Below are 9,654 nucleotides of genomic sequence, written 5' to 3'. Positions count from 1 at the left end.
CTCTTGTGCAGAAATGTTTCACTTAATCATTCTACAAAATGCTTTCCTTCAGCTTTGCAAAGCCATTTTAGACATGTTTGCTGACCAGATTAGAGTTTTAAGTTCCCATTTGAACACTCCTAGCATAAAATTACACTAATTTTCTTTCAACGTCATCTGTCCAATGAAATATTTAACTGGTTGAAGTGTTGTCAAAGCTACGTATCCTTTCAATACATAAGCAACCAGAGCAGTGTCCACACACTGGGACAGTTTAACGTCCTGTTTGTTTAAAACTATGATTTTCCCTCCAGAACTGAACATAGACAATGACTTCGGTTTGCATCCAGATCAGTACCTATAATCATTACATACATTGAAGCCTCACGTATATAGAATTAAAGACCTGATCAAAAGCTCCATTATTTCTCTAATTTCACAGCTGAGTAAAGATACCTACCAAAGCATCAGAAGATTAAGGTTTTTGTTCTCTTGGCTGTCCAAGGAGGTGGGTTTCCTGACAAGAGAAAAAAAGAAATTTTTACTAGATTTTCAAAGACTTTAAAATAAAAACCAAAGAAAACAATGTAAATCAAACTATAATTAATAAAAACTTAATTATCAATGAAAAGCTTTAGATAACATCTGTAATGTTTAAGTTACTAGAATTTATGGAAAAAGAATATATTACAAACTACTGGTTATGAGGTTTTACAGTTGTTTAATAGGGAATAGTTTGTCCAAATTTAACTAGCTAAGCTAAGGCTTTTTAGATTACTAACACAAATTAAACGTTTTAAAATGAGAATTTAGGTGTCCTTAAAGTCTCCTACACTCTAAAATGAAACTTTCTAAGTTGTAGCCTCCCTGTTTTTATTGGTTATATTAAGATAAATTGAGATTAAAATCTTATTTGATTTATTTACCTTTGCAAATGAAGACCGTTTTAAGGGTTACACATCCTCTGCCTCTGACGAAAGCGACCTCAATTAGTCAAGTCAGAAAGTCTTTAAAAGCTTTGTGTTTATTGCTTCCAGCACGGAGCGAGGTGGTCATTAACGTACCAAAATTCTCATAAAAATTCCAAAGTTGCACTAGTGAAAAAACGCTCAACAAGATGAAAACTAGTCACATCTTTTCCAGAAAATTCATTAGCTATTTTAAACCATATTTTAACAAAAAATATTTTGATTTAATGTGGCACTCAAGCAGATCCATACCATTTAGATACTTTAAACAGCATTTATGGCTACTGTGAGTATATATATACATTTAGGTTTATACAATTTTTTTTAAAGAAGTTGCGCAATGTTTAATATGAGCCTTTTATGCTGATCACTGTTAAAACGTATTTCTCCCTGTTTACTACTATTTATGAAGTTTTATTATAAGATAAAGCATAAAATTAATCTCACACACACTGATTTTCTTTCAAAAGTTTATTTAGTATCAAGCAAGGGTAAAACTTTGCTTAACACTACAGAACATTTCAAGACTTGAGTTACAAAATACCACATTATTTGCATTTGTAATTTGCTTCCCTTTTTACGCATGTTTGCAAAGAGAAAGACTAGCAAATGGCTGAAAATAAAAACTAAAAACTAAATTGTTGAAAACCTTTAAAATAAAAGGTTACGCTTATGTTAAAAGAATGGACTAACATATTTAGTAAACCTATTTTTTGTTTAACACTAGTTAATCAAAAGTTATGGTTTTTGATCACCTATTTTTTCAAATACAGTTTGGAAATAACAAAGTTCCTTGTTTTACATATCTATGTCCAAGTTGTTCTTTCAACAAAATCTTTTAAGTTCAGTCCATCCATTCAGATTTTTAAGCGCTTTGATTTAATAAAAAGGGATTGTTCATAGAAAAAATTACTTTGAACAGTATACAGGACTGGTGGAGATTGGATATTTCACAACATCAGATAGTACAATCAGTATCTGGCATATGGCTGGTCTCTGTAGACTCCTTTTGTTGTCCTTGCAGAAGGTGCCTTGTGTCTTGAGTTGGTCCATTCTTCTTGGCCTACGAGAAGAGAAAATACAGTTAGACCCCTTCCAATGTTCTCAGCTGCTGTACTTTCCCCCCTTAGTTTTGGATCAGATACCGACATTTTATTTACTGAAACAAAGTTGTACAAAGTAAATCTAACACTTGAACCAAAAAATCTGGGTACAATACATCTATGAGCTACCCCACCATGCTTTCTCAGCACATAACAGCAGGGACAGGCTAACAACAAAAATATTTAGGACTCTGGCATACAGCTAGACTTGCTTGTTGCAAATATAGAGAATTGCCAGCCATAGTAGCAGACCTACAAATTACTATGCTAGGATGAAATGAACTGAGGACATGAATTATGTATAAGCAAATAAGCTGCCCTCAGAAATAAGTTTCTTTGCATCAGTGCCAATTCAGGCTTAATTCAGCTACTCAATCCAATAGTGAAATTCCTCAAGTATCACTACAAACACCTGTGGCTTCTAATAATCTAGGGGCAAGATTCAACTTCACTGTAAAGAAACTTCCTCTAAAACACAAGAAATAAGAAGGCAGATTATAAGAAAATAAAAGATTGTTTAAATTTTGACAACAAAATAAGCTTGTGAAAAGCTTGTGCTGTATTTAGTGCTTCATAATCCTACCACATTTTAGTAGTAATAAATATCATTTAAAAGTAACTAAGTATTGTCTTAAGAATCAGATCTACTGCACCATGCATTTACAACAGAAGACAACACAGGACCAAATGCAGAGCATAACAAAACATTACTTAGGTACACTTTAATCAAGAAAACAAATCAGAGTTCTGCCCCAAGAGAAAAACAAAACAAAACAAAAACCTAAAAAGCAAACACATCTGAAAACAGTGCATGTGCTTCCAGACCTGCTTTTGGGGAACTGCCCTGCCCTAAGCAGACAAACATTGAAGTGAACCCAATGCAAGCCAGAACTAAAGATGGAATCCAGATGACTAGGTATGGGAATCTAAAGTGTAGGCATCACTTTATCTGTCTGTCTAGTAAATTAAAAGAGAAGTCAACAGCCAAAGAAACCCTGCACTACTTGGAACGGTGAGGTAACTTCCTCCGACAGAAGATATCTGAAATTGGGTTACAAGGGTCCTGTAAGTCAAGGGTCCAGTTTTGCAGTCTCTTCATAAGTCTCATTCTGTTTACTTTATTTTTAAAAACTTAGGTCGTTGCCTGCAGATCTTTGTTTATAAACAACATCTAAGTGGTCAGAACATCTGCCTAGGAGGTAAAAGGAGCAAGTTCAAATTTGATGTAAGGTTGAAAGAACTACACTTGTACTTAAGGCAAGTTCCACAACAGAATAACATATGAGAAGCAACCTCCTGTGTTTCTTTACCACACAGAAAGCAAGGCTTACATTAAGCAAGAAAAAGAACCCTAGCCTAACAGTAAAAGCAGTTGGCTGAAGGGTACCAATCCAAAATATCCTAGCTTTCAAGTATCACTGCAAGTAACTGTTTAAATGTACAAAGAAGTCTTGATTACAGCTTAAGCAGAATGCTTGGCCCTTTTCAAGCAGTTGGCCAAATCAGTAGGGTAAAGAGTCACCTTAATCAGTTTTCATTCCATTGCCATTCAGGGGTGCACATCCTAAAACCCCCTGATATTCTTCCTACATCCTCTAGATTGGCACCTGAGCTTCTCAGAAGGGGAAAAGTTCAGGTACTTCCTGGGAAGCTGTGGTTCCTCCTGGCCAGCAGCACGCAATCATCTGTTCACCATGCAGTCCCATGCATTTTAGTCTGAGGCATCTAATGTTCTTTACAATCTGCAAGGGTGATTATTATTACCTAACTGAGCATTTAAGGATGTACTTGAGGGTCAGCTAGTTAAGAAATAAAGTAACTATTTATTTGCATATGCAAAAACTTCAGTGGCTGTAACCCATAATCATTCTTCAACATATTTATAGTCTTCCTCTCAACTTGAGTAAATACATCACTTAATATTCTGAGTGGCTGTGCTTTGATAAATAGAAGACTAATTTTAAATGCAAAAGCAATGAAAAATCCATATTTTCAACCTTAAATACCACAATTCACATTTTTCCCCCATCAGTCAACTCTATCTACATTAAACAGTTTCATACATTTTTCTCCCCCATCAATTCTGCTTTCAAAAAATAGTCTTCAAAATATCAAGCTTATAATGACAAACAGTTTATTTTAATGCTGAAATAAAGATTTAAGCTATATATCTATCAAGTCCAATTCAAAGTGCTGGGGGACAGAGGAATTTCAAGTGACAACCTCCTTTGATGAAGTGACTTTCCCTTAAGCAAAATAATTAAATGAAGTAGACGTCATTGAGTAAGTTTCTGCATTAGGTGCATTTATCACAACTTAGTTGGTCACTTCCAAATGGAGTTCAAGAAATACATCATGGAAAATTTTAATTAGAGCTCCAAAAATGACTGAAGCATCCATTACCCAGAATCACAACTCGTTCCCACAAGTTATAAAAATCTACAAATATTTGAGATTTGAGTGATCTGGATGATATTAACCTGATCTCTAGCCAGATATTTAATATTTATCCCTTAAGCAAAGGTGCCGTTTAACATGCTTTATGCTTCTAATCCCTAACAGATTTCTTTTAATTAAACCTGTCACTACCACACTTCTAGCTTAAGTGATCTTTACCACTGGCGTATGTTTTTTGCTTCATTATGTATTGTTTTGTCTCTGTATGAGTAACCCACTGCCCTCATGCCTATTAGCTACCTGAAGTACTTTCATAACCTTTACATAATGACTCCCTGCTTGATTTCACAAGACTGATGCATGAAAATGAACTAATACGAAAAGACCATGCAAGTCTAAAATGCATTCAGTTATGCCCTGATTCAGCTGAGAACTTCAGCAGATTCTTACGTGCTACCAAGCTTCATTTTTCTTTACTTCTAATTTCACATGACTGTTAGCTAACAGACCATATAAACCTCGTTCAGTATTTTTCTCAATAACCACATGAGGAGCTCTGTGACAGGGCAGGAACCCCTGGAGAGCTGTTATCCACTGCAGAACTGAAGCTGGCCTTATAGAAATCCTTTGACTGTTTTTAAGAGCCTACTACTGTAGTTATTCATTTCACAAAGCTACTCACCATAAGAGTCATATGTTTCTTCACTCAGTCCGTGGCCATAGTCATAGTAATCTGCTCCACTGTACGGGAGAAGGGAAATAGGAAGAAAAACAAGAAATAAAACAGTTACATTTTAAAAAGCAATGCTCATCACTACATGTTTTACCTTTGAAAAGAAGAAAGCTTGAAGGATATAGACATGCCCTAAGGTAAGAAAGGTAAGCAATCCATGTGACAATGACAGCTTAGGTCCTCTTTCTCCATTAATTAGAAGAGAAAATAAACCCTATTTACTTTCATTTAGGATTTCTTTTTCATAACTGAGCCCTCTGGTTCATAGTGTGGAAATTTCATCTTTAAAACTATACTTAAAGCCAGGAAGCCTTAAGACCTTACAAATGCAAATGAAAAGATGAGGAGGTATAGGTACTGAACCAATAAATCCGTCATATAAACTTCTTTTCATTACCTACTCTTGCCTAGTATTTTCCCTTTGTATCTTTGAATTCACTGACAAAAATGGAATAAAGGACACGCAACTCGCTCATCAGAGGGTTATACAGTTGCTACACATGTACAAATTCCAGTGTCTTCAAAAGCAAGACAAATGTGCACATATGTAAGTGTTATAATTTTAACAGGCAGACAAGAAACAACAGGAAGTAAGTTAAAGCAGAAATCAGCAGTTATGATTCAAAAGAATGGATGAATACCATAACCATAGTCTAAAACAGTCTTCCATTTCATAAAGGCATCTCCATCTGTATTAAGACCACTGAGTGGAAGCTGAAGAAAATCAGTATTACATTCATGCTTTTCCATTATGCTTTCATATAAGTATAGCCCTGTATAGTCTTTTACATAGTTGACAGAATAGAAGTCTATTAGACATGTTTACAGGGCATCAAAACCAAGTCTCTTAATTATTTCTTTCCTTTTCTTTCTATCCACTGCCAGACTCAGGGCTATTTGGAAAATACTCTACAAACTGATGCAACTAAGCCTTTACCTTCTCAGTGAGAGGGGAAATAATATATGATCACTAGGAAGTAATTACTAATATTTATAAAGCGTTTCTAACATTAGATTGGTAACAAAATAAAAACCAGACATAAAAAGCAATATATAGCCTTAATACGAATAAGCAGGTTTATATAAAATAGATACCATTTATATATTTTTAAGTATTTATGTAAAATAGCTAACACATCACAATCACTTCTAAACTGACACAAGACAAATATAATTTGTTGTCTTTGGGTTGTTCATGGTTTAGGTGGTTTTTGTTTTTTTTTGTTTTTAAAAGAAAAAAGTTTTAAATCCCACAAAATAATCCAGGCTAGAAGTAATGCAGTTCTGGTGTGTGCAGATGCATACCTAGAAAGTGTTACTGCTCTTATGAGGCTTCCTAAACAAAAACTAACCAGAATGCACTATGAAAACCCACAAACAAGTATGTGTATACAACCTAAACATTATCTATGGTTTGTCAGTCCATATCATGAGGACCCCGGAATAACAAGGACAAAGTCTGAAGCATAAGAAATAACATTTTTTTGCCCTGCAGCAGTCAGTAATAAAACAGTCTTTATTCTGACAATCGACTTAAAACTGACATTCACTATCCTTCCACCCAGTACTTGATTATTTACTTTAAGGCTATCATCAAGTTTAGAAGCCTATAGCAGCTGAGCCCTATCCCCATACCTGTCAGTCCTGTCAGAATGCCTTTTGCAATGTTTCATTTCATAGATCTAAACTATCTTTTAAACAGAAAATGACTCATTTTACAGCATGTAAACTGCAAAACAAATAAGCATCAGAAAAGAAAAATCTTACACACACTGAAAGCATATCATGACCCATCTTTATTAACAGGCAAACCCTTCAAAGTTAGTGATCTGTCCAAAAAGTACAAGTTGTAATGTGAAGTTGCCTAGTGCAATTCCATACTCTTTCACCGCTTTTTGTGCTTTATAAACAGTGACAACACCCTCCCATACTGTATATTGAACTCATGCAAAACTTCAGATAAGACAACTGAAAGGCTATGACCCAAAGAAAAGGTACATGCAGGTGGCTGTAAGGAGTTCTGTGTGAAAAAGAAAACATTAAGAGGACAGTTATTTTTTTCTTTTTAGTTCGCCTGTAACAGTGTGAATAGCCCGTGGAGTTCACAGCCAACACCAAAGGTGGCTGAGGTTTTTTTGAAGGAATTACAGCACAGTATACTACTGTTAATGTAGTTACAGCTTACAGAACTAGTTTTTTCAAAGCAATCACCTGCTAAAAGGAAACCTAGGCAAAGGAATCTGCAATATCAGGCTTCTAAATTGTACATTTGAACTTATTAACTGAGACAGTGGGGGTCAATTCTATTGGGAGGAATTAAGTAGCTATATTGAATAATTCTTCCTCTGGACAGAAGGTGTGATGTCAGTTTTTCTTTTTAAAACATTCTTTACATTTCTAGTTTTTAAATATAAGTTCTCTGGCATCTTAGGATTCTGACTGAAGAATATTCAAACTTTCTCTTTAAGATTTATTCTGCAAGGCAAACCCTTTACTTATTCCTTTCATTTCCTGTCATAGAAAGAAGAAAAATGAAAACAGGTTTGTGTCTTCCTCCTTTCAGAACAGGGGAAAAACACACCACGGATCTCTTCCTTTTTAACCCAGGAAGACTAAACCTAAAGCCTGCTTTGAGTTCCTAAGTTTTAAGGTGTGAAATGTCTCCTTGAGGCCACTTCAGTTTTCTTTTATTCATTTTTCTTTATTTTTCCACTTGTCTGTAAGCAGTTTCTCCCTAGCAGATGGGGCAGAACCTGAAAATTCTGAGGTGTCTACTTTGTGGATGGATAATTGCATTACAAGATCTAGTCCAGCAAGTTTTCAGGCTTTTTCCTAACCATCAAATAAACAGTTCAAGTGCAATCAACACTGGAGTGTCAGCTGTGAACCAGATCTTTTGTACATATAGAGCCCTTGCTTATATCTACTCATATAATTTTTTTATTCCTGTTCCAGCACAATGTCTTTGGGCTAAGAAAGAAGCAGAGATGGCAAAGAAAAAGATGCTTTGATTTTCCATGTCAACATAAAAACTTGGAACCACCCAATGGTAGGGAAGGATTAGCAAACAACAATAAACTTAAGTGTGTCAGTTCTAATTGCTGAGGGCTGGGCATTAATCCTACAGTGCTTAGAGGAAGTGTGAAGTGAGGCTTAAGCAGTTTAAATAACGCCGGGGGAAGTGTCTGTTTTCTCTGCTCAAGAAACATCCTGAGACAGAGAAGAGAAACCTCAGATTTTAGCACTGCATCACTGATGAAGTAAAGCCTGAAAGGAGCTTTTTAATGTACTAAAACAGAAGACTGAAGATTCCTGCCTTTTTCCTAGAACCACTGTGCTGTGGGAATTGTTTTAAAATAATTTAGAGGTATTCAACATAAGCCTTCAAAGGTCTTATGGAATATGACCTGAATTTCTCAGGCTTTTCTGCTAAGCTGATTGTTTCTGAAAATATCTTGATAAACCACAATAGAACAACAAATCTTTAAAAAAAAATAAAATAGCAGTAACTGCTCTTGATATAATGGTGATGTCTTAAGAAACTCTAACCTTTTACACAGTATTAACTATTACCTTATCCTGCCTGGAGATGTTGGGATATTCTCATGGGACTGACATGAACATAATGTTAGAGTTTCAACCTAACACTCATGAAGGTAGCAGGACAGGTCAATTAGGCTATTTTGGAGGCAATCCCAGAACAACCAGGTCGGCCACACAGTGCAAATATATTATAGGGTTCCCCAAAAAATGCATAAAGGTAGTCAAAATACATCAATGAATGTGATTGCCATGGCCTTTTAGATTTGAAACAGGCATCTTCAAGAATCATCATTATGCCATATTGGTGTTTGAAACAAAAGTCGTGTGGCAAGGAGCCTGATTGTTAAGGGGAGAGTAAAAGGTCTGATTGAAAGCTTCTAGTGTAATGGAAAATTTCTAGTTTTATGGAAAAGCCCAGACTTAAGCACTGACAGGCCCGGTTACCAGGTTTAAGCACTGAGTGAACTGAAAGTTTCTTCATCTTCAGTGATGAAAACCAGCCTTTGCAGTCAGTTCAGCATCTTGTAAAGCTTACAAGGTAAAGATGGGAAAAAAAAAAAATCTGCTTTTTCTCTTGCACATTGGCATCACAAGCAACTTTGGAATAGATCCATTTAGACAGAAACCAGGGCAGCTTCAGAAAGTGACCAAAAAACCCTTCTAAACATGAAGGTTTCTTTTTGTGCTAAGAGTAGCTCCACAATAGTCACCTTTGTCCTTCTACACAGAGGTTGCACAGAACAGCAACAAAACAGAAAGAACAAACAAGAATTTTGAGCCAGGTCTTGTATGGTAGACCCTGATATGATCACACCTGAACCAAAAACTCTTCCACACAGACAAGCCTTTTTCTATCATTCCTACCAGATCTTTACACTCAGCTGCTCCTGATGATAAAGCATCCATCAGCAGCAAACAGAAAGAGGGTCTC

General features: G+C 35.6%; 1 long non-coding RNA gene across 1 annotated transcript in view; it reads right to left on the bottom strand.

Moving 5' to 3' along the window:
• Window positions 1-1,403: 1,403 nt before the first annotated feature.
• The window catches only part of LOC104547716, an 18,160-nt gene continuing 9,909 nt past the window's right edge, over window positions 1,404-9,654 (bottom strand). Inside the window, exons 2-3 of the long non-coding RNA XR_728195.1 lie at window positions 5,130-5,188; window positions 1,404-2,010 (exon numbers count right to left, since the gene is read on the bottom strand). This is a non-coding gene — a long non-coding RNA (uncharacterized LOC104547716). The remainder of the gene's footprint in view (window positions 2,011-5,129; window positions 5,189-9,654) is intronic.

The sequence above is a fragment of the Mesitornis unicolor genome, unplaced genomic scaffold, assembly GCF_000695765.1.
Source record: "Mesitornis unicolor isolate BGI_N332 unplaced genomic scaffold, ASM69576v1 scaffold24701, whole genome shotgun sequence".
Classification (NCBI taxonomy): domain Eukaryota; kingdom Metazoa; phylum Chordata; class Aves; order Mesitornithiformes; family Mesitornithidae; genus Mesitornis; species Mesitornis unicolor.
Note: the sequence above shows the minus strand (reverse complement) of the source record. Positions and strands in the feature narration are given on the sequence as shown.